The sequence below is a fragment of the Sminthopsis crassicaudata genome, chromosome 2 (assembly GCF_048593235.1).
Source record: "Sminthopsis crassicaudata isolate SCR6 chromosome 2, ASM4859323v1, whole genome shotgun sequence".
Taxonomy (NCBI): domain Eukaryota; kingdom Metazoa; phylum Chordata; class Mammalia; order Dasyuromorphia; family Dasyuridae; genus Sminthopsis; species Sminthopsis crassicaudata.
In genome coordinates, this window is record NC_133618.1 from 299,801,668 (window position 1) to 299,827,475 (window position 25,808).

The 25,808-nt window shown below is 35.9% G+C and overlaps 1 protein-coding gene across 8 annotated transcripts in view; it reads right to left on the reverse strand.

Moving 5' to 3' along the window:
* The window catches only part of FLRT2 (fibronectin leucine rich transmembrane protein 2), a 112,063-nt gene that overhangs the window by 85,139 nt on the left and 1,116 nt on the right, over positions 1-25,808 (reverse strand). For 4 of the 8 annotated variants that reach the window (XM_074289820.1, XM_074289826.1, XM_074289823.1 and 1 more), the window contains exon 1: positions 22,860-23,151. The exons of the other annotated variants lie outside the window; for them this stretch is intronic. The gene's annotated coding sequence lies outside the window, so the exon portion shown is untranslated. Of the gene's footprint in view, positions 1-22,859; positions 23,152-25,808 lie in introns of those variants that run through there. 8 annotated transcript variants of the gene reach the window in all.

A 25,808-nucleotide genomic window follows, 5' to 3' on the forward strand; every position in this document is an offset into this window, starting at 1 on the left:
ACCCTCCAATTAAAACCTATTTACAGCTTCCATGCATTGTGCTACAACTGAAAACCTCTTCCAATACCTGCTGATAGTCAACTTAACTTGAAAATACTTGCACCTTGTCTTAATTGCAAGCAGTGGACCTTGCTGTATGAACAGAACCACCTGGGCCTATAAATATGCCTTGCTTATTGCTCATGACCTCACATTGATCCTGGTAAGTGGGTTCATGCTGATGAAATCAGCAATCCAACATGCATAGGGAAAATGCCAGAGGGCCACCTACTGCATTATTCTGCAAAGCAAATTAAAGTTTTAAATGAGTTTCTGGTGGACATATTTTCCTGAAAAAGTAAGAAAAATATCTGCGATCCATTCCCCATTACTCTCATTTTTCCCTTGGAAAAAAAGAAAATTTCCCACCCCAGACCATGGGTCAAACAGGCTTGAATAGTGAAAACTTATAATCCATCAAATGACTGTCTTCAAAACATTAGACCTTTACCCAGAATGAAGCAGAGCAGCAGGAGCTTTTGGCACGCCATATATATGAAAAGTTAATCAGTAAACATTCAGACCTAGGGATCACACAACAATTCACTGCTGTTAAAATAATATTCTCCTCAATTTTTCACAGTTAATTCCTTTGATTATTGTGGAATACAATGTTTTGTGATGAATTTGTTGTGGTCACTATGCAAACCCAAATCCACAAATGAAGTAATATAAAAAGGAGAAATTATTATTGTGAAAAAAATGAGTATAGAACATTTTTGTCACCAAAATACTATTAAATTGTTTGAAATCAGAAACTGATACAGTTTTATTAGTGGAAATAGCATGAAGAAAGCGGCATTACCAATAAACTTTGCAACTATATTCTAAGAATCATGGGAGTTTTGTATCTGACTTACATCTGAAACCTTTCAAATGTGTTATCTCTGCTAGAATGTGAATTCTTTAAAAGCAAATTCTGTTGCATCCCTTGTGTTCAGCACAGTGCTTTACATGTAATGAATATTTAATAAATGCTTATTTTATTCATTTATTAATTCATTCATCCATTCTTTCATTTTAATAAAATTCACAAATATACCAGGTCATTTTATAGCTATTTCCCAGGCTGGACTAATTCATAAAGCCCAGAAAGTACTTGATTTAACCACTGGTATGACAATGATATTCCCCCCAAAACCATGGTTTTCTTTAACCTATATCCTATATAGCTCTAATGTATCAAAATATTAATGACATTATTCTAGATATAACAGGTGCCTTTAAGATACCTAGAGACCTCATCTAATACTTTACCATTAAAACTGCTGATTATAAAACAAGTTTGTTTGGAGGGTGATTTAAATTAGCAAATTAGCATGAGAAATCATCAAAAGCATTTCTAGATGCCAATATGTATCATTACAATTACCCTGTGCCCTTTTAATAAAAATACTAATTATTAAAAATTAAATTAAAATTTCTAGAGATACTAATTGGGATTAGCAATGAATGGTAATCTCAGGCCAAAGGGTAGATTGAGAAGGGAGCAGCTAAAGAGGGTTTCTAGAGGAAATGGCTGCTGCATGACCCCCTTATATAACCTTCTCCTGTTGGCATTAAATTTACATAGGTAAGCATTCTAGTAAGCTCTCTAGAACAGCCCAAACCACAAAATATTCAGTTATCCTCAATAACTAAAACAACCACATCCAGACAGTTAGGTTTGGCTTGAGGATATGTAATATAAATCATGTAAAGGAATATTGTGAGAAGCCCCCAGTGGAGTTCCAGACATGGTTCCAGACACCTTGTGTAGGTTACTCTATGTAGATCTATTTGTACAATTTTATAAAATAATGAAATAACCAATGATTCCTTTATTTGATATTTATGTCCTTCTCTAGCCCTAGCCACATGAAAACAAACATTTCATTTTTCATTCTTTCATTATTATCTGGCAAGATTTAACTTCTTGATGTTTCATCAGATTACATTTTTAAAACCCTACTCACCTATGGATTTGAATTATCCTTTTAAAATAAAGTCTTCTTTTTTTAGTGAATCTTTTATTTTAAAATCTATTTTGCAAGAAATGTTATTTTGGAACAAATCATCTTTCTTCCTCATAATATCATATTCTAATTTTTCCTTGGATCTCTCATAACCAAAGAATAATTCCATCCTATTTTAACTGGATCTTAGAATTGGAAGTGTTTATTTCCTAGATGGCTATATTTTTTCTTCTAATTATGTAATTTTGCAATTACTAAAATGATTCTTTATAAGTTAAAATTGGAGTTTCTTACTGTGCTATGAAATATTTTCTCTGAATTCCTACTTAGCCTTCTAATATTTCTGGGGTATTTTTGTATTTGATTCTGTATGATATGGGTATTTTGGACTTCTTTTTTATAATGCATTAGATTACCTCAAGTTCAACATTCATATTTTATACTATTATCACAGACTTCTCCAATTTTAATTTTTAACTTTGTTTCATTATTTCTCTTATTTCCAATTTTTGCATTCCATTTCTGCTGCCTTCTTTTTCATGGAACCTAACATTGCAGTGTCTGTCTTCCATAAATCCTAAATCCCTTCATTTGCTATTTTCTTCCTTAACAGCCCTAATTTTTTCATGTATTTTTAAAAATTATTTTACTTCTTTGATTTTCTGAAACATTCTGAAACATTTTACTGCACTGTTGTTTAAAGGGGTCCAAGACCATGTTATGCTATCTTCATCTTTCCTCATAAGATTTTGGCTCTGTTCTCTTTGTTGTAAAGTATATATGCATTTATATGGTTCTTTAAAATAGATGTGTATAGGCATAGTTGTTAATTTCTCCCATCAATTTTTGTCTATCCAATTAACTGTAGATTTTTCTATGATATCTTTATTATAATGTGCTTATTATTACCCAATTCATTTTTCTTTGGAAGGCCCAGAGAACTTGTGGCCTGTTTTCTTTTCTCTCAGATATCCAGGGTTGGACAAAGTTTGCTTCCTTCAGAGAATAAAGGTAATAAATTGGACTGGAGTAGTCCAAGAATGTTTTGCACTGAGGTCTCTGAGTCCTCCTCAATTCTACTAGCCACTTCATCCTGATGAACTGAATTAGATAATTCTAGCTAGGTTTGACTTCCTTGTCCCCTTCCTCCTTCACTTTCCTATGTGTTCCATATTTCTTCTTCAGTCATACCTTTGCTTTCTTCTTGTGCCTCTGGGCTGGTTTAATTCACCCAAAGTTGGAGAAAGAAATGGCTAAGCACTCCAGTATCTTTGCCAGGAAAATCCCAAATGGGGTCACAAGAGTCAAGAAATGACTGAAATGACTGAACAACAAACTTCACCAAAAATACTCGGTCCACACCTCCTCTCACGCTCATATACTTAAAGGGTTAATACCAAATGTCAATTCTCCAAACTGCAAAAGCCAGGAAGGTTATAGGGTTGCTTCTGCCACTGCTAATGATGAAGGGAGTCAGGATAAGAGCCTCCAAATCCAAGGAGTCTCTATTCATTTTGATTTAAAAAAAAAAAAAAGAAAAGAAAAAGAAAACCTCTCCCAAGAGACTGTTAATAAGTTTACTCAAAAAGTTATTTTCTAAACCCAAAGCAATCACAAGGATCACCAAGACTACCTTGGACAAGAGTTTGTAATATTAGGAAAGAAACTGGGACAAGAAGTTTAAGAAGCAATGGACTGGTGAGCAATTCCACAATTCTTTTATTTTTTTCCTATAAGAATTATTTTTCCACTTTATGTATTGTTGAGCTCTCTATACTTGAGGACCCTGGAATTATGAAGATGGAGAAGAGAGAGCTGTTTTTAGATTCCCTCTTACTACACCATCTTGCCAGAATATCCTTGTTATGTTGCTCCTGAAGTGCAAGCTATATATGGTTTTATTTTGAAGGACAAAGTAATGTTTCTAATACAGAATCTGACCACTACTTGTTCAATATGAGTTATGTTTTCAGAAGCCAACAAGTGTCACAGATATGTGTTAAAGCATGAGGAATGAAGGCAGTGCATCAATTAGCAAATTACTCAAAATTTATTAAGTGCCTAATGTGAGAGAGGCAGTGGATAGGACACTATATTTTAACGTAATTCAATTCAGATCACAAACACTTACTAGATATGTGACACTAAACAAGTCCCTCAAGCTCTCCGTGACTCAGTTTCTACAATTTAATGATATGTGTGTGTTATGATATATTATACTGATAACTAACACTTTTACAAAGTACTTTGAAATAGATGCTATGATAATTCTCATTTTTTTAAATGTAGCAGTAAGCCCAGAGGGGTTAAGTGATTATTCAGGGTCATACAGATAGTGTCTTAAGGCAAAATTTGAACTCAGTACTTCCAGATTCTAAATTTAGCACTTTATCCACTATGTTTTATCCAAAATGAAGGATTACTAGACTCAATGATCACTAAGGTTCATGTCAGCTCTAAAACTATTACTATATAATTCTAGGGTAAATAAAATTTGGGTTCCAACACTGCCTCTAACACATATAAACATCAAATTCTTTAACCTCTTAGTGCTGCTGGTGGTCTATCATAAATGAAGTGAAGAGAGTTTCCATATCAAGATTTCCTTAGGCTAATAAAATAAAGTTTCTAACCCAAATACAATTGGGTAGGATAATAAAATAAATATAGTACACTGCCTACCTTCAACAAACTTATAATCTAACAGACAAAATAAGAAATGTAGAGAAACTGTAGTACCATGTAGAAAGTAAACAGTTAAGAAAAAGTATAAAAATAAAGAAAAAAAGACATCACTTCCTGCCAGGAAAGTAAGGGTAGCTTCATGAAAGAGTTGACAGTCTACTTAAGTCTTAGAATAGGGTTGTCCTGGTAAATGTTCAACACCAGGATCTTTAAATGTACATGGGACATATTTTAATATACATTATTAAAATTATTTTTCTATTTCTAAATGTGGATAATCAACAAAACAATAAAATTAAGCCCAGATTTGAAGCATTTATCAATTTTGAGTTGTAAATGCCAACACTGGAATTCTAGCAACTGTCACAGGTTTTAGTGAGGATGGGTAACATATTGTAGGCCTAGGGAGCAGTATAAAGAAAGGATAAAGGAAGGATAGCTTGTAGTGTGCTCAGAAGGCATCACATCTCATTAGCTTCCACAGGAAAAGATTGAATCTTGATTACCAGGTTGAATAAAACTTTATTCATTAATCAAGAGAGTCATTGAAAATTTTTGAGCAGGTAAGTAAGTATAAGAGTATGTAGATGGGTGATAGCAAAACCTACTACTTGCTTAGAAAAAAAGAATTCTGAGAACTGTGTCCAGGAGAAAGCCCTATTTAAATTATGGGTACAAGAGAGAGAACCTCTTTTAAATTACAGGCACAGTAAAGTCTTCGGTGATTGCAAATGATCCACTTTACCACTTTTTCCATAAATACTTGAAAAAATATTGTGCTACTAACAAAATGATTGTACTATACACATGGCAATAGCAATTAACCTTGTAAACTTGCTTTTTGAGCAATTCTGTAATGCCAGTGGGCGCTAACCAAATGTTGAATGATGTTTATAAAGCTGATGTCCTGTTTCCAGAATGCATTATATCTTCTGAAACATCTAAGCAGAACTTGATCATTAATCCTACTCTCCTTGGAATTAATTTTAAGAATCGCCCACATATTCCACACAAATGTTTCTATTTCTAGGACAGAATAAAGAAAACTATTCAACCATTACCTGGTTAATTGTAGGGTTTCTCCAGAAACAGTATTACATAATGGAAATATACCAGCACCATTATCCTGGAACTTTGGAGAATCATTCCAACTTGACAGCTACAATGTTCTCCCAGGACTTAAAAGTGACTTGCATCAGACTCTGCTCTCCCAATTTTCATTCTCTCCAATCACCCTCTTTGAAGATAGTCTTTATGCTCATCTTTGAAGCCTGTTAGAAATCTGGGTGAATTTTTAATAAACTAGTTCCTTCATTTCTGTTTGTAGAGGCAAGACCAGAAAAATTGTCTGTGCCTTATAAAGCAGGATTTGGCTTTACCATAGTATTGGAGGTAAAATCCTAACCTTATAACATATCTAACCATATTAGCTTTTTTCTCTGTCTCTCTCTCCCCATCTCCCTCCCTTTCCCCCTCCTCTCTCTCCCTATTCCTCCCCTCCTTCCTCCTCTCCTTCTCTCTTCCTCTCCCTCTCCTCCCTTCTCTCTCTCCCTCTCTCTCTTCCTCTCTCTCTCTCTCTCTCTTTCCCTCTCTTGTTGTCTCTCTTGCATTTCCCTCGGGCTATCTGTATGTTTTTCTGTGGTGTGTCTCTCTGTGCCCCTGCATAATTCTTTGCAGAAATTCTGCCTCTGTTTCTCCCTCCTCTCCTCCTGATCTCCTTCCTTTTTTCTTCCCCTCCTCTCTTTCCCTCTCCCAATAAAAATAGCTTTTACCTACAGAGTAAAATCAAATTTCTAGTTTCTCCAAGGATAGAAATTACATTATCAGGATGATAGCTATCTCCATGAGATAAGCATTATTAAATGATTTTGTAAGTCTTAAATTCACATCAATGCATTTTGCAGGTTGTAAATACCCAAGGGACAAGTATGTGTGTGCATATATATGTGTGGCTCTGAAAGATGGGTGTTGTTGTTATTATTATAATAATAATAATAATTATTATTATTGTTATTATTATCATCCTCATTTTACAGTTGAGGATACTAAGGTTGAAAGAAATGAGGCTTGTTTAAAGCCATACAGAGCCATTGAACCTAAACATTAAAGCCCTTAGATGGATTCTAATCAAAATATGTACACCTGTTCCTCTAAGCAGGGAAGAACATTAGTAGAAATGGAAACCTATTAGCAATAATATTAGTATTATACATTTTTAGCCTATCTAATGCCGAGTGAAGTTAGATATATCATGATAGTATGGAATAAACTAATGATAAATCAGTATGTGTATGTGTGCATATTATATAAATATAAAATGTACATTATATAAATGCTATATATTATAACATGTTACAAATGATTTATAAATATGAAATATTTATATCTATATATACATACACACATATATTTGGCAACCTGGAAATTTTTTCATCCAAACTCTCACCTAGGAAGATGTTTATACATAGAAGATGCTTAAGATATCCTGATGAACTGATTGAGCAATACATCTTTATAATTTAGATGAATTATGAACCCTGTAGTTCCAAAATACATCTTATAAGCTAAGAATTTTAATATTATACGTCCCCAAACTGTTAGCTTAAATATCTCATTTCCTACTTATGTAGGCCTCTTCAACTGTCCCCCTACAATAGCTAATGTTCTTTCCTCAGAAACGATTTTTAAATGTATTCATCAAAAACATTTTGTATTTACTTGTCTGTGTATATATTGTCACTCTAAAAAGAAAATCAACTTTTTATAGGCTTTTGTATCTCTCCAAAGTTCTCATGTAGAACCTAGCACAAAGTAGAAATAACACAAATACATTTCAAATGTAATTGAAATGATTTGGTTTAAATTTCATGAGAATATTTTTTAAATTTAGCAAAAAAAAAAAAAAAAATTCTACTTAACAAGTGTCTTTATACCTATAGGTTATTAGCCATAAAATTAAAATTATGGTGTTTCTATAGTCATTGGGAGAATCATTGTGAAATATGCTGATATAGCTAAATAATTGTGATCCTAGTGTCCATTTATTTACTCTGGTTTCCTTACTATTGCAAAGGATGCTATCTTTTACTTAAGAGCTGTGTTCCAGAACAGAAAAACAGCTTTCACCTCTAGTCACCAAAGAGGCAGACTGGTACATATGTTATTGCAACATTTAAAAGTTGTCTCCTGTGCTGTTTGAAGGTAAGACAGGAGCAGCTTGCCCTAAATTCCAAATTGATAGTTTCCTTAGTCAGAGGATATTAATCACTATACCAGCCACTGAATTCTTTATATTTGTCTTGATAATACAAAAGAAAAGTGGTACATACTTTCCACATCACTGACTGACTTAGTTGCCCATAGCCTTGGTTAAATCAAAAGGAGACAATGGCCAACAGGTGGAAAAGTAAGTCTTATGAAGACATTCCCTTCCTTTTTCAGCATTCCTGTTGGGAATGAAAGTCTTTAAGCCACTAATATCCAACAGTTAAAATTTAACCCAAGCACCAAATTCCTAGTATTGCCTCAATAAAAATCATTACACCTGCAGTTTTCTAAAAATGAAGAGCTGAAGGTTAGACTGGCAAAATTTTCAGAGACTTATTACAACCCTGGGCTCATCAGATATATGAGTAACATGACTCATTAGCTACAGCAGCTTAAAAGAGTCTGAAAAATGTCAGGAATAGCAGCCCATTTACTTCAAAGACTCCAAAATCAGCTCTCCAAATTCCGCTATAAAACGCAACGTTTCCATGCACATGTTCTCTGTGGCATTCTAAACTTGTATAATGTTACAAGTATTACTACTGGCATCATGCCGGACTTATTAGCCCTCATTCCAAAGAGACCAGGGCTCTCTCTGAGTATATTCTGTGCAACATTATCATATTATATTAATATAGGAATATGATCAACATCCGACATTCAGAAATTCCTCCTTTTAAGTAATCACTTCTCTTGGTTTAAATTAGAGATATAGATGCCCCAAGTCCCTGAGAGTATTATCAGTACTTATCTCTTAGTCACCTAGAATTGCAACCTCATATCATCCTCATCAACTCTTCACTCTTACTCATTCCCCATGTCCATTTTTGCCTTCCCTAATCAGAATTCTGTAACATATGATTCCAGATGGAATTATAACTTAAGGATCCTCATCACTCTTATCTGGACTATAACCTCATTGATCTCCTTGCCTCACATTCTCTCCATTCCCAATGCATTTCCTTCTTCACATCCCCTCTCTTAAGTTGTCCTGGTTTCCTTCAATACTCAGAATAAATTCCACCTTCTACAGGCTTTTCCTTATTCCACTAACAATTTCCACTTATACTGTATATCTCTTCCATATATCTAATTATTGATATGCTCTCTTCTCCATTAGAGCATAAACTTGAGTACTTAATATTTGATTATTGACTAGCAATTCATGGAGATAATATAAATTATAGAATACTTGCATTGCAGGGGTCCTAGATCTTATCCAATATAATCATCAGTGTGGATTAGTTTAAGAATATCTAGATCAAGATCTAGTATAATTTTAGCATTAAAATAGGTTTTGTGCAATAATTAAAAATTATGAAGACATGGGTTCCTGAACTCAAGGCCAAAAATGTCAAACACATAATCTGTGACACTCCACAGTGCTGCCTGAACCAGATTAAAATGTAACTGGAAAATATTTTACAATTTATTTTGTAACATAACAGAACATAGATAATATTAAAATGTGCTTTCTACATTAATATGAAGTCTGTAGGGATTCTTATTTACTATTTGTTGGCCCCATTTCTATTTGAGTTTGAAACCACTGCTCAAGGTGATCACTGATTAATAGGTAAAGAATAAAAATAAATGTATATATATATATATATATATATATATAAAACATACATATAGAGGAATCGAAATCTTTTAAATACCACAAGAGGGATAAAAGTAGTACAAAGGAGAAAGGAATCCTATTCAGTTTAGGGGAGGATAAAAGATCTTAATGAAAAGACAGAATGTTTAATTTGGGCAATGAAGAATGATTTAGAATTACAGCAGTCAAAACTGAAAAGGAAAGGCTTCTAAAAGAGAAAAAACAAACTAATATTACATAGTTAAAACTGAAAAAATAAATTGAAAATACATTGTAGAGGAACTCCTAGAATAAGTAATCTAAGTTCATTTAATAAGCAACAAAAAGGCAGGGACAGTGAGAAGTTTGACTATTTCTGAATAACGGGCCAACATCATAAGAGACAGTTTAAAAAGAATAATCTGGCATTACTCTATAGCAAGACTTCTTAATTTTTTTTCCATTTTCAATCCCTTTTCACCTCAGAAATTTTTATGTGACTCGGACATAAAGATATATAAAATAGGTATACAAATAAAACATTTTCCGATTAATTATAATTTCATGCCCTCCACACATAACTACAAAACCCCATATCGGTTATGACACTCTATAGCAAAGTTCTTAATCTGGCTTTTTTTTCCCCAATATATTTTGAAAACTTTTTCAACATAACTGGTTTCCTTTTGAATTTCTCTATCTTTATTTTATGCATTTAAAATACTATTCTGAGACAAAAGGCATAGGTTGCACCACATCATCAAAGAGATCCAAGACTCCCAAATGATTAAGAACCCCTATTCTACAGGAGAGTTTGAAATAGAGCAAAGGGTGCTATGGAGATTCCAGTTAGAAGTTTATTAATGCATTCCATTTAAGAAGTGTTGAAAGCCTGAAGGAAGCCTTACAGAAAGAATGAAAGGATAGTAAGTTCACATGGACAAAATAAGGAAATGGCTTGGATGGAAAGGCTTGAAGGAGAATTAGTCAAAAATGCTCAATCATCACAAAACAGGTTTGTCATCTATATATTTGGGAAAAGAAAGGAATAGATATGTACATTTTCCAACAAGGACCTCATAGGGACATAACATTTGACCACAGTTACACTGCTATCCCATGACAATGCTTAGACTTAACAATAAGTCCTCCTGGTACCTAGGCACTTTTTTTAGGAACTTTTCACTAAATCACATCTCTCAAATTGCAATGAATTTCATTTCACAAAGACTGATTAGTTTTACTCTGTATACACAAGTACATGTTACGAAGGCTATAGAAAAAAGCATTAGTTGATAAAAATGTATAATTGGGAGGGGACTTAGGGATTATTTTATCCAGTTATTCATTTTACAAAATGAAGCTCAGAAATGAAATCACTTGATCAAGTGTACTACTTTTTCTACTCTACAACTCTAAATTAAGACCTGCTCTCAAGAAGCTCACAATCTCATAATGATATTTTATACTACACAAACACAATACTTTAAAAATATCTTCATTTATTCTACTGAAATCCTAGGGTCATTAGTCCCCTAGATCATACAGTACATATCCCCTGTATATATGATTGAGACTGCCAGTGTCACCTAGATTTTTTGAAAGCTTACAATAGTAGCTCAACTTATAATAAAGTTCTATGAATCTTGTTACTATTTGGGCCTCCAATAACATTGCATTTGGACCCTCAGTGCCAAATTCTCAGGATTGAAGTTGTCTCCTATCTTTATGATCCACTGACTGAATAATTCTTATTGGCAAAAGGCACCACTCATTTATTATTATACTTCTCAGTGTCCCTCTTTCACTATGCTTTGCATATATAAAGCAATCAATTAATTGTTTGCTAACTTGGATTTTGAAATCAGAATGATAGACCTTAAAGAGAGCTGGAAAAATCAGCTAGATTAGCCCCATTCCTTTGGCAAGACTCTCTTAAATCATTCCCCAGATGATAATCTCTTGATTTTAATAACCTTAACTGAATGAAACTGACACTTTCCCCCAGTAACCCATTCCCTAATTTTCAAAGAAAGGAATCATGTATAGCTAAAGAAAACAACAATAATGTGACTTGAATCTGTAGTATTGTTTCTATACTTTTAACAATTTTTGTTTTGTAAATTTCTCTTCTCCCTTTCACATTCTGAGGCTTGCTTTGAGATGAAATAAAAACTAAGACTTAGTTCTTAACAAGTCACAGAAATCAGTATGTGCCAGGAACATAAATTTGTGGGTTGAAGGGTAATATGATACAAAAAACGTTTTTGGCAACTTTGGATGACCTTAGGTTAAACATAAGGAATAGACCATAGAGAACACAGAATACTAGGGGACATAACTGCCAAAAGAAATATTTCTCATGTCTTTGCTTCTACCATGATGTCTATAATTAATCAATTTATCTGATTCATTTTTGGCTTCTTACTATTTTTCCCTTAAAGCTCTTTTGGGAAAAATTCTTCAAAATCTATATGGAAGAATTTCACAAAACAGAAGCATAGAGAATATTCTCCCATTTGGATATAACTCTACTCACTAGAATTTTATAAACCATTTTGTACCCATTGACAGATTCTTCAGTTTTTATGACTCTGTATTTGTAAATTTATAAAGAGTAGACCCAAACGAATCTCAGTAAGAGTTTTCTGAAGCTACTATATCTTTTTAAGGAGGTAAGAGTCCCTTGACAAGCTTAATTTTTTATTGAGATCAACATCTTGTTAAATAGGTTAGCCCAAAACAAGTCCTCCTTCTGTCACCAACAATATCTCTTTAATGAAGCATGACCTCATCCTAGGTATCATTAAATTAATCCCACCTTGATTTTGAAATTCATGGATATTTAAGGCCCAGAAATTGCCTAAGCTGAGTTCTTAGATTTGACCTTTAAAAGGAGACATGGGAGCAAGATGAGATAGACGAGTAACCAGACCTGAAAAAGATGGACTACACTGAGGCTGAAGACTCAACTCCTTAGAGCAGTGGTCCTCAAACTTTTTAAATAGGGGGCCAGTTCACTGTGCCTCAGACTCTGGGAGGGCTGGACTATAGTAAAAACAAAAACTCACACTCTGTCTCTGCCCCTCAGCCCATTTGCCATAACCCAATGGGCCTCATAAATGTCCTCAGGGGCTGCATCTGGACCCAGGGCCATGTTAGAGAACCCCTGACTTAGAGAGAAGCCTAAAATCTACACCACTTCTTCTGACACCAATTAACCAACAAAGCATTTATAAAGTGCCTATTCTGAGCCATTTTTTTCTTCTTCCACTGCCAATCCAAGGAGCTATATTGAAATCTGGCTACACTTGCTTATGAACCTGCTAGGCTTTTCTCAAGAAACGAATAACTAAAGAATGTGAAAAGGCAATGAGGTTTAGTGGGTAGAGTGTACAATGAACCAATAACTAGGAAACTGTTCTTGTCTAACCTGCTTTGTAATTACAGAAAAGCCATTTACTCTCTAGACTTTAATTTAGCCATTTGTAAAATGAGAAAATTAGTATAGAAGACCTTCTAATTCTAAATTCTATGAATATAAAAGGAGGAGCTTTTTTTAAGTATTTTTTTTTAACTGAAAAACAAAACTATAGTGGTAGTGACTTTTTTAAAGAGACTTAGACTTGGATTGAAAGGGCCTAGTTTTAAGCCCTGGTTCTGTCAATTACCAACTGCAACACTGACCAAGTCACTCACTCTTAAATCCCTAGGTTTCAGTTTTCCTCCTCTGTAAAATTTAAAAGTTGGACTAGATAATCTCAAAGGTTTATTCCAGTTAATTCTGTGTGAAGTACTCATTTTACATTTGAGAATCCCTTGGACCCAGAGAGGTTAAGTAAATCGACAAAAGTCACCCAAGTTGTAAGCATAAATATAGGCAGTATCTGAACCCAAGTCCTCTCCTTCCAGGAATGCTCTTTCCTTTGTCCCACAGTGCTTTGTTTATACAATTCTATGCTTTTAAATGAATTGAAGTGTAAAATTAAGTTTGAAAAATTTCAAATTTCAAATGGATTTAAGTTTAGCAAACATTTATTAAGCATCTACTATTTACAAGGCAGTGAAAGAATGAGAAGGATAAATGAAACAGGGGCTCTACCCTCACAAAGCTGATGATCTAAAAATTGTTTAGTCCTTCCAAACGTGTTTAAATTAGACCCTCAAACAGCATACACAGTCCAGTGAGGAGTGATAAGTGTAGGGAGGGAGGGAGCTTAACATTTACAACTATTATTGCTTTCCTGCCCCTAAAATTATTTATATTTATATATATATATATATATATATATATATATATATATATATATATATATATATATATATACTCAATATGTGTACCCCAATAAGCTATAAGTTTCTTGATGGAAAGGAGTGTTTTGTTGTACTTCTTTATCACCAGCACATAGCATATAATATCTAATATATAGCAGGCATGAAAATAATTATTGTGACAGAGGGATTAGGGTAAGGAAAAGGAAAAGGAAATATAGCTAGATTTTTAAATTCCTGCCTAAGGAGTTCAGATTTTTGGTTGGATGTGATGGGAAATCACTGAAAGATTCTTGAGAGGGAGAGAAGGAAAAGGTGAGAGAGAAAAGAAAGGGAGGAGAAAAAGGGAGAAGTAGAGAAATGAGGGGTAAAAAAAAAGAAAAATGCTAAACTGAGTATCTTGAAAAGTGGTGGTGGGTGGAGGGGAAATGGAAGGAGGAAGATACCATTAATAGAAGAAGGAAAATCCAGGAGGGAAAATTTTCCTGAGAAAGGTTAATAAGTTTTGCTTTGGACATAATGAGCAATTTTGATCATGGTGAATCTGAAGTGCCAAGGAGACATCTACTTTGATATGTGGCTTCAGAGGACTTTTCCAGGTCTAGAGTTACAATCCTATGTGTAACAAGAAATTGAAAATATAGGTCTGGCAATTAGGAGAAAAGCTAATGTAGACTTCCTTAGGAGAACTTCCGCAGGAAATAACCAAAATGGGGTGAGGGGGATTGTTTAATTTAGATTTAGGTCATTCTCCATCTTGGAAATTCAAACTCTTATGCATGAAAACAAGAATAAATAAAATAGTAGAAGGTTCAAAGAGAAGGAATTGTAAGGAAGTGAATTTAAAATCAAGAACAGTGCACATCTGAAGTTAAGGTGAAGCTTTATGAAATAGAGACAAATATTTTCCATATCTAAATCTATGAACATGGCAAATATGTCTTTTCTAGTAAGTGTCTGGAAAAAAATCTTGGCCTATGAAAACTCATTTTCTGGGATGAACTCATATATTTAATCACAAGCAAATTGGTCTATTTATACATACTCAATATATTATATTCAATTATCCATTACAAAGGGGTTCAGTTGATGATGTTATATGCCCTTGGAAATACTTTTGTTGTAGTGGCAATGTTGATTTTAGTCAAGTCCAACTTCATACTATACCACAACCAAGTACCAGTGTGAGCTATTGGAAAGGATATATGTCAATTTGATATAAGTGCAATAGTGTACATTGTGTACTCTCATGAATTGCATGATGTAAATGCCCTATTCTTCCTCTCAAAAGTTAAGCATGAGGTAAGGCATATATTTGGTATTTAATAAATGGTGGAGTGGATGAAATATTTTGAAACATCTAAGAATTAAATTTTTCCAGAGGCCCAACTATAGGCTTTTTTAAGAAAGAAAAAAAAACACCTGTAGAAGAGTCAAAATATATCAAATCCATTCATTATGCGATTTCTTCTTCTTTGTCATCTTCTTTTCCAGGAGTGCATAAAATGTGGGGAAGTATACTGTGAAATACATTTATGCCCAACAGTGAGTACATCTCCAAGATAAGAGCCTCTGTGACTGGGGCAGTATTAAATCAGAATATGTAGCCAGAATAGTAAAACTTTAGACTCTCTAAAAATGAAAATATCTATAAGAATCTTTTAGCTCTATCGTATTTTCCAAAATTATTTTTAAAAATGAAGACTCCCCAATATAATATGTTTTTACAAAGTATCTTGGAAAGACAAAGTATGTTAATAGCAAGGCAAAAATCAGTCCACATTTTCAAGAAACTTGGAGCATTTCATCTAAAGAAGTGCCCATGCAGGCAGCAGTGCTTTATGAATCCACTCATAATAAATCAGTCTCAATTCCTGAAAATGATCCAAATTCACAAGAAGGAAAAGAACTATCTTCCCCTATGACCAATGCCAGGTTCCCTCTCTAAAAATACTGGGCTGGCCTCAGTCACACTTGTTCACTGTAGTGCTAACTTTCTTTAGTCAAACTGTGAAAATAATTTCATTCTGTGAAAGAAGCTAATTGCAAACCCTTCCCCAGATCCTTACACACATATAAACCTTATGCTATAAAGCAAAAATTGCACAGTAAATGGATAGATGTAATCCTAAAAATGTGTTTTATGATAACCATTTTAAATTATATTACTTAAATGTTATGTCAAATAAGTCAGTGAGAATGTATTAAGTACTTATTACATGTCAGATACTGTACTAAGCATTGGGAAACCAAATATAAGCAAAAAAGAAAGTCCTTATCTCCAAGAAGCTTACAGTTGAATGGGCAAAGACAACACATATATAGAGCTAAAATGACGAGAATGATGATAGATTAAAGGAGATACCCATGTGGGGACATCAGGGAGAAATCTTGAGAATCAAAAGATAACTAAAAGAGTGAATAAGTGAGCATAGCTGTCCCTTCCTCAAAATGGAGATTCCAGGAGTACTGACAGGTGATAAAGGAATATGGCAGGGTGAGAAAATCGTATACACAGAGGAGATATGAGTATGGTAACAAAGATGTGGTAAATAGTTGCAACTGGAAGACCATTGAAGTTCTTTTGCTTATTTAGTACGTTAGCTTGGCAAAATTATTTCATTTTTTGGGCCTCTGTCTTCTCATTTATAAAAATAAGGTTATTGGCCTAGATCCTTTTTCATTATGTTCATATATGTTCATTTTATACACATTGCTTCTCTACCCCCCACTCTATCCTGTCATTACTAATACAATTCTTGAATGTTTAAAAATCATTTAGAAAAGTAGAACCCTTTATCCAAAGTAATTTGGAAGTTAGAAGGATTTAGTAGCATTTTAAAACAATGTTATAATATTATTACTTTTTCCTAAAATCTCATACTTTCAGATACAATAAACATTTATTAAGCATCTCCAGAAATCAACATACTGTGCTGTGTAGGATATCCTCAACTGAGGAAGATAGAGATGCTCTTTTATCCCAAAGAAGATAAAGATAAAGACACCTTCCATCTTCTTTATAGAGGTGGGGTACTATAGCTGTAGAATACGATACTCACATATCTCAAACTTTTTGATATATTAATAGAACTTGACTTCCCTCCCTCCCCGCTTTGTCATAAGAATATCTCTTTCAGGGAGGGAAGAGGAAGGAATATACTAGGAAATATAGATGAAACAAAATATGTCAATGAAATGTATCTTTATTTTTAAAAGATATTGTTGCTCTGCTCTCAAGTAGTCTCTATTCAAATAGGGATAATGATTATGGTGAATGGTAAAGTATAAAATTTCTAAAATTTAAATTGAAAAGTTCAACAGCAAACTTATTTTAGATTCAACTTCACCATATTTCCAAATATAAAAATATAGCATAATGGAAAAGCCACTATACAAGTAGGAGTCAGAAAACCAAACTGACTTCTTAAAATCCCGTCTGATGCTGGTATTTTGTATCACCTTGTCACTGTGAACTTTTTAGGTTCTCATTTAGCCTCCCCTATACCTGTTTCCTCATCAGAAAAATGGAGTGAAAAAGCATTTGCCCTATATCTAATTCACAGGATTGATACAGAAAGAACACTAGATGAATCTATTTGAAATAGACAAGATGCTAATTACATGGAAGACCCCATATCTAGACCACAATGAGTTAATGAGTTTATGTACATATTTTCTCTCTTGCTGGGTATCCCCTATACAGGATTTTTATCTAGGCCTTTCCCTTTGATCTTCTGTATAGGATCCATCTAACACAAAGAACACCTTCTTCTGGATATTTTCATGTATCATGGATAATAGTACAATAACAGGGATTTCCATCTGTTCCTGGTCTCTCTGAATATAAGATGAGTCCACCTCCTTTTCCAGCCACACCCCCTAGAGGTTGTCTACTCTTTAAACCCTCCCAACCCTCAGTATACTGTAGTTGCTTTCTAAACCCTTTAGCCTAGCACAGTTCCTGGCACCTAGAAAGGCTCTTAATAAAGGCCAGTTGATTTATTTCTCAGAGGATCACAGGAAGCTCAAAGGATCATTAGATTTGCTCCACTCCTTCAAGTTTGTCAACGTGCTTTTATCTTAAAATGAGGCAAATATTTCAATTTTCCACTTCTAAATCATTTGGCTCTATTATTCATAATCAAAGACACATAATGAATACATAGATTAAATCACAAAGCACTGGGTTGAAGTGCCATTTGTTTACTCCAGTGAGCAGGGACATTACTTGTAAAAGAAAGTGACATGAATAGCCAACTGGCCCTGGAAATGACACTTGGTAATGAACCTATTTCAGGAGGTACAAGGTTCTAATGCTTTCCATTTAGCCATGTGACCTTTGCTGTTTGTAATGGACAATATATTTATAAGCTATTTTCAGAAGAACCTGAATACTTTGTTTTAATGATTGATAAAGGTGAAGATTTCACTGCTCTAAGGACTAATGGCTTCTACTCCCTTTTTGACCTGTTAAACTTATTTCAAAATTTTAAAAAATAAAGCTCTCTAGTTTAAATGGGAATTTCTTTCCTCTATATCTTGAAAGTACCCATGAACAGAACTAAAATACATTAAATGGTCTGTGAATCAAGGGTTTATGAACCCTCTGTATCATTTTACATTTTCCTATATAAACAATATGGAAAAAATTGAAGTGGGGAGGACAGTGCCTTGGAACATGGAGGAATAACGCTAGTCACAAGAATATCTAATGGCTATCACTAGATTTTTTTTTTTCAATATCTGAGGCCTTTAACCCAAAACTGTCGAAAATAATTACTCTCATAGTATATCAGTAGAATAGCTGACCAGTGTTTGAGAATTATGAATATGGCCTTTTGACTTTTCAAATCATGTAAGGACATTTTCTTTGACCTTCCTGCACATGGCCTCTATAACAATGACACTGTTTTCTTGAATGAGGCAAAGGACATATGGCTCTGCATACTTCTGCATAAACACCATCCTACCCCCCCACCCCCATTAAATTAAGCTAGAGGCAGTATTTGAAAAATAAATAAATAATGTGGTTCCAATTCGCTGCAAAAGGTGCAAGAAGTTAGTGAGTGGCAGGCCTGCAACCAAAAGGCTCCTTTTAGAAGGATGTCTTACAGGACTTTTTCTGCATCATTAACTCTTCTGGGATCCTGAATATAACATGATGAATTTCCTTAAGAAAGTAGCCACTGTTTGGTTTTGATTCACTTCAAAGAATCAGAGCAGAAGGAATCAAAGAAAACCAAAGACCAGTAGATGTGAAAATCATCAAGGAAAAGGAGTCATGAAGGTTCTAACAGATTTTGGCCATCTACTGAAAATGCCAAAGATTATTTTTCTAATACAGTGTTTTTACTGTTTCATGCAACTGAAGTAAGTCTCTGTATTCAGCTTAACAGAGGATATTTTTATTACAATATTTGTGTCATAGCTGCTTTAAAAAAATGAACCTTATTTAAAACCTTGAAAAGGCACTCTGTCTACTAATGGTTCTAGGGGTGCTTTTTTTTCCCCCCATGAAAAGAAGACAGTTAATTGGAGGGACGAGGTCACCCATTGCTGAAGAAAGAAGAAAGAAACTAATAGTTCCATCTGTGCCACTCTTAAAAATAATAACCTAACATTTATTTTTTAGAAGAAAAAGATATTTTTACAAAGCAAATGTAATTTGGGAGGGATGAAGGAGGAGGTTAGAACATAATGATAGCCATTTTATTTTTCTTTTTAAATTATTCTACAAAGGTTCTTCTGAGTACAACCTACTCATGGGAAAAGAGAACTCTCCCAAAATTCCATGTTCCCAAATACCACTGCATTATAAACCATCTGGAAAATGTCAGATAATGGTATCCACCCACTTAACAAATGAAGTAACTGTCTTCCATTTCCATTCAGAATCATCAAATAACTTGAAACTGAATACAAGTAGAAGACAAAACTTTAAGAAACATGTTTTTAAAGTTTTCTAAAAGAGACCTTCTCTTTAAAGACATCCCATGAAGCCTCTTAACTTTTCCTTAAAATCTATTACTGCAGATAGAAGCAAAATTAAATACATACAAATATTGTGATGTATATCCATCCATCCATATGCAGAGACACACAGACACATGCAATAATTATCTGTTCTCAATATATGTCTCAAAGTTGTGTGGTCTGTAATGTAAGTATTTAAAGGTAATAAAATTTTCACATATATTCAGTAGGATTGTATGCCTTAAATTAGTTGTATTCAGACATACAAGTCTTATTAAAATTGGATAGCACTGTTTTATTTATGTTGAACATATTATGAATGCTACATGAAATAACCATTTAGTAGTTCTTATCATATAACATTTTAATGCCTTTGTTAAATGCCATTACCCACGTCAGATTGTTTGGAAAACTGCAAGTTAGGAAATCTAAGCATGTATAGAGACAAAGCATTGCATAGTCTGCTTTCGGTGTAATTCTGGGCTTTGGAAATGGGGGAAAACAATGACTGTTCACTTTTCACAGATAGAGGTCACTAATGGACTGATTTTGAATCACTCTGGAAGAAGCCACGAAGTTATAAAAGTAATCTAGTGAAAAATGAATTTGAATTGAGATTAAAGAAGAGATACTAAGAGATGATTAGACCCTTAAGAATACTACCTGAATGAAAAGAATATGCTGTTTGCCTTCTCTAACCTTCTAAACTGAAAGCTAAGAGAAGTTTAACAGACTTCTAATGTTTAAATTTCGGATGCTACCCATCACAGACGGTCTTTTGTAAAGAGAGAAACTGATAAATCAAACTTGAGCAGATTTTCACATGGGTTATTGTCTACTTAAGACCTCCAAGGCTTATATTCTTGATTTTTCCTTGAAATTGTACTTTATAATAATGTAGTTTCCAACTGGGGAAGGATAAACTTGCTTTAGGGATATATCTCTAAAGCAGCTAAATCATACTATCCATTGGACCAGAATAAATTGTAACAGGCAACAGGATTCAAATTAGATCTGGAAAGCCAAAGTCAAAGTGAGATAAGCTCACATCATCTGAAATAAAGTATACAGGAAAAATCTGGACTTCTTTTGGATATAGTGAGCAACTCAGCATGGTGTTATTTAGAAATCTGCTTTAGGTATTTGAAACATCACCTGAAATATTGAAAACTGTAATGAAACTACTCAAGTGTTTCAGGGTACAGACATTTTACTAGCATTCCGTTGACACTAGGCTTGTAATGTGTTCTGCCATGGAGCAACCAGCATGCTCCTACTTAAGAATTGCTTGTACCTGCTATCTGAGATTTAGAATGCTGTTTGAAATTTCATCTTCAGAACTCCTAGAGCCACTGAGGTGAATTTGCCCAACCTGACAGCATAAGGCCACACTGTCATTCTCAATTATTTGGAAATCCTTATGGGATTTGGACTATTTGAGGCTTTAGAACAAAACAAAACCAAAAAAGGGAGAGAGGATAGATTTTCAGAAGCAAATGCATTTTGAGAAAATCAGTAACTTTAACTTCTATATATATATCACCTAAATATGAATGCTCCAATATTTTGGCCTCTAGATCCCATAAGCATCTGGCACATTTTGCTTATCGATAATTAAAAAAAAAAAAAAAAAATGAACCCTCCTCTCCCAATAATAACAATATTGGCCTTAAAAACTGACATCCATACTACAACAATCTAATATCAGCCTGGGAAAATGCCAGCATTCAATTTATTCCCCTCAAAAAACACTTAGTGGATCCAAAGTTTGTCTTTCTTTTCATTTAAGATTTAATAAAATAAGGTCATTAGGTTAATTCCATAGACAATATTAGGTTCTATATCTTAAACTAGCCTTCATTAGCTTTTTGCCATAAGAAGTTAGATGTAATAAATTTAACAATAAGCCTCTGAATGTGTGGAGGTGGAGGGGAATGGGCAGGAGGATGACCCCCCACCCTTGCACCACAATCCATTTCATTTAAGTAATCTCCCAGTTGAGTTGGAAGCAATCTCTGCTGTTGAAAGAAAGGGTTTTTGCAAGGCAAATGCAGCACATCTAATCAGCGCCTTACACACTATAAAGGCGTTTACACGGATTTGTGTCTTGCACTTTATTAGCTTACTGCAAGCTTTAAAACAGATTTCCTCCACTAAAATTAATTAAGGCTCTAGGTGACTGATTTCCATTTACAAGAGATGACACCTTCTTGAGTTTCCAGGTGAATTACTAATAACAATGATAGCAGTAATAAATGTGCTTGCTCTAAACATCTCTTTGAGGATTTCCCATTTTTCTCCCCTAGAAAGCTCACCAGTAATTTCCCCCAGTTTCCCTAAGTGAGGAAGAAATTTGAGAGACGTGACAGTCTTCTCTCCACTGCCCCCAACCTCAGAGCACACAGGCGCACTCATACTTCCTGAGCTTCCCTAGTGAATGTAGCTACTGATGGAGAATCTGATTCTCTGCACAAGTCTTCCCCCCACCCTTTATTTCATCGCAAATTCGCGTCAGCAATGACTAATACAAACCAGTTCTCCCTTCAATGAAAACTCGACTTCTAAAGTTCCCATTTTATGAGGGCTGAAGGTGATGGGAGATGGAGAGGGGCGCCCACGATTTCAACTTGGGTTTTGTGATTTTGTTAAATGTTCCCCTCCAAGGTACTAATAAATTGGGGTATGAAGGTGGTAGATTCAGTCATTTTTAAGGGTTTCTAAAAGACAGATGCTATAATCATTTGCTGTAATTGGGACTGTTCAAATCTATGCACCATCTGCCTCAACTGAAAGATACCAAAGCCCTCGAAATCCACATCCAAACCGACAAATAGGTATACTGGGCAACAGCTGGACATACGTTCCATCCCCTAGCTACAGGATCCACCTCTCCACGTTATCGCAGATGGAGAAAGGCTCCAATCCTGTCTATTAGGTGACGAACGATTTGGTCCTAGGAGCTGATCCTGGATCATTAACTTTGCCTCCCTCTTGACTCTGCAGAAGCTAGGGATAAAGAAGGGATTCGGGGGGTTTAGGAAGAGTAGGGGAAAAGAAGAATGGGGGTGGGGGCGTCACTTTACCTGCGAAGGTTCTTGCAGTCCTTTTCCAGCCCTGGTCATAATCCCTCTTTGCGCTTTTCCCTCCCCGGGATCCAAACTTTTGCTCCTGCCTCTGGATCGCGGTGGAGGCTGCGGGTGCCCTGGGTGGGTATCCAGCAGTTGGGCCAGCGGCTGCCGGAGCTGGATCCCGAGCCTGAGCCGCTGTGACGGGCGCGCTTCTCCGCACCCCGCGGCTCGTCTCTGCCAGCTCACCGGAGCGCTCCCTTCCCCTCGCTCTCGCCTTCCTCCCCTACGAAGCAGCGGCATCGTCCTCCCCCTTCCTCCTCCACCTCCTCCTCCAACGCGCAGCCCAGGGCTCTGGCATCCCACTTTCTCTTCTCTCCTGCCTTCTTGTCACCACCACCACCCCCTCCTTTTGCCCAGCGCCCCCGCTCCCCTACTGGTGTTCTTCGCAAATAAAAAAAAATGACGCCCCCTTCTCTTACCCCCCCAAAAAAGAGAAAACTGGGGGAAACCGAAGGGGAAAAATGCAGCCGCAGGATGCTCTCTCGCAGGTCTCTTTTAGAGGCGATGAAAGGATCACAGGAGGAAGCACCGAGCCTCGGGACTCGGACAAGTCTCCAGATACCCTACACACGTATGTGGGAGCGGGAGCGTGTGTGTGTGTGTGTGTGTGTGTGTGTGTGTGCACGCGCGCGCGTGGATCTCGCTCCAAGTCTTGCGCCTTCTTCAGACGGTGATTGCGAGGCTGATCTAGATGCCTCAGATCCGACTGTTCCCCGCTAATGTAAGTCGTGCCTTGCCCCCCGCCCCCCAGCCTGACACCCCAGGGAGATGTTTACAGTAATGAATTCAGCTGATAGCCATCTCGCTCCTCTCTGGCTTGCTCACTAGCTCTCTCTCTCTCTTCTATCCCTCTCCCTCTTTCGCTCTCCCTCCCTCTCCCTCCTGGAGGCCCTCCCACATTTCTAGTTTAAAGAATGCTTGGAAGGCAGGGCTGCAACTCCAGGCTTTCCAAGAGGCAAAGTCAGACTAAGGTTTTTTAACCCTGTCCTTCCCTGAAGGAAGGTTAAAAAAAAGAAGGTTATGCTTCTTCAGTCAGCTAATAATCACCCAGCTCTACCAAAGTAGAGATCATTTCCCCCCTTTTTTCTCCTCTTCCCCACACCCTCTCATCCCCCAGTAATAAAAACCCCCGGTAATAAAAACCGCTGAAGGACACTTTTTATAGTCTGGACACTTCGATGTTTCCTATGAGAAGGATTTATTACTTAGAGAAATGACCAAAAGATGACATTAGAAAGAAAATCAAATCTTTCAATAAAGATGGCGTTATTTCAAATAGAGGGGATTTTTGTGATACGATTACCACCCCCTTTTATTCCCCCACTGGCCGTTTCTCTATTCTCCCGACACCTTACTTCTTCAATGAACTCTAATCGGAAAAATGACCAAATATTTATGATAATTTTGTAAGACTCCTTCTTTTCCACTGAACTGTTGTCAACCCCCTTCCCTTTCATTCCTCCTCATTCTTCCTCCTAGGAGGACCACTTAATTTGATAATAGACTGTGGTGGGCACGCAGATTCAACAAGAAAAACTTAAGGATCGGATTCCAAACTGCTAAAGAAATAAAGAGTTTTATATGGCCAACTACCCCTTTTTATTGTTCGGTAGATCTAACAGTGATGCCTCGGAAAACAAGAAACAGCGTTTAAAAACAAACAAACAAATGATATTCTTGATTTTCGACTCTGGTTTCATTGCAGATCTCTGCCTACAGTAAGTTCCTGTCATGTTTTAACAAGTCAAGAAAGAGATAGGCTGATTCTGAACAGAAGAGGGAGAGCGCTCTGGTTCTACAACGCAGACTTCCTAAAGAAGCAAACGTTAGTTGATTTGCGTTAGAAGTCGGTACACTAGAGTTGTAAACTCAGAGGAGGAAACCAAGAGAGATGTGATCGGATTAAAAGGCAGAATAAGTAGTCAGGAACGATAACCCTCACCTTCTTGAAGAGGAATAGGCTGCTCTTAACCACAGATCAAAGCCTGAGTCACTGGGGAGTACTTTTACCAATCCTTTCTCTCCCTCCTCCTCATTCGAATGGTCTCTAAAGAATTCATGTTTCTGAGAATCTAAGAAATGCTAATGCAATTTAGAGAAAAGTCTGATCTGTTTGCAAGGGCAAAATTCAATTATATGCAAGCATACATGGCTGCACGTGTATGCATGGCGCACGCCATAAGATCTTTAGCTTGACTTCTGCAAGGTCGGAAAGAGAAAAAAAAAAAAAATATATATATATATATATACCACTTGATTCAAAACGTGTTGAATGGTGACTAAACGTACAGAAATAGGAAAGGAAGGTAAGAAGTTCTGATCCAGGAAGGACAGACATAGAGTGCCATCTTGCTGGGAGGTTCCAGCAGCACCAGCAGTACAATTTAACAGCTTGATTAGCAGCAGCAGCAGCTGCCGCCACCCTAGCCGCTAGACCCTGCTGAGAACCCGGCAGCTCAAAGCGCTCCTGCCTGGAATAGTTTCTTTGGCACCCGAGGGGGCAGTTACTATCTTGCCCAGTCCAATCACCCCGTCTCCCCGCCCAACTCCTTCCCCTTAGAATTTCCTACCCAGTACTTGATCTTCCCCACGACCTTGATCTTTCTTCCAGATGATGAATTATCCCCAAAACACACACACACACACACACACACACACACACACACACACACACACACACACACGATCACAGAAGGGATTTTTTCCACCCTGCCTCCAGCAGCAAAGAAGGAGGTGCTGGGGGAAGTTTGCCTAGATGTGTACTAAAAGAAGCAAGTAGCAGGCTTTGACATATTCACAGTTCCATTCCCTACCATTCACCTTCTTCTCTCCTTACACTGACCCAGGCGCTGTTTGGTCTTTTTGTTTGTTAGTTTGTTTTTCTCCAGAACACTGCAGCCACGA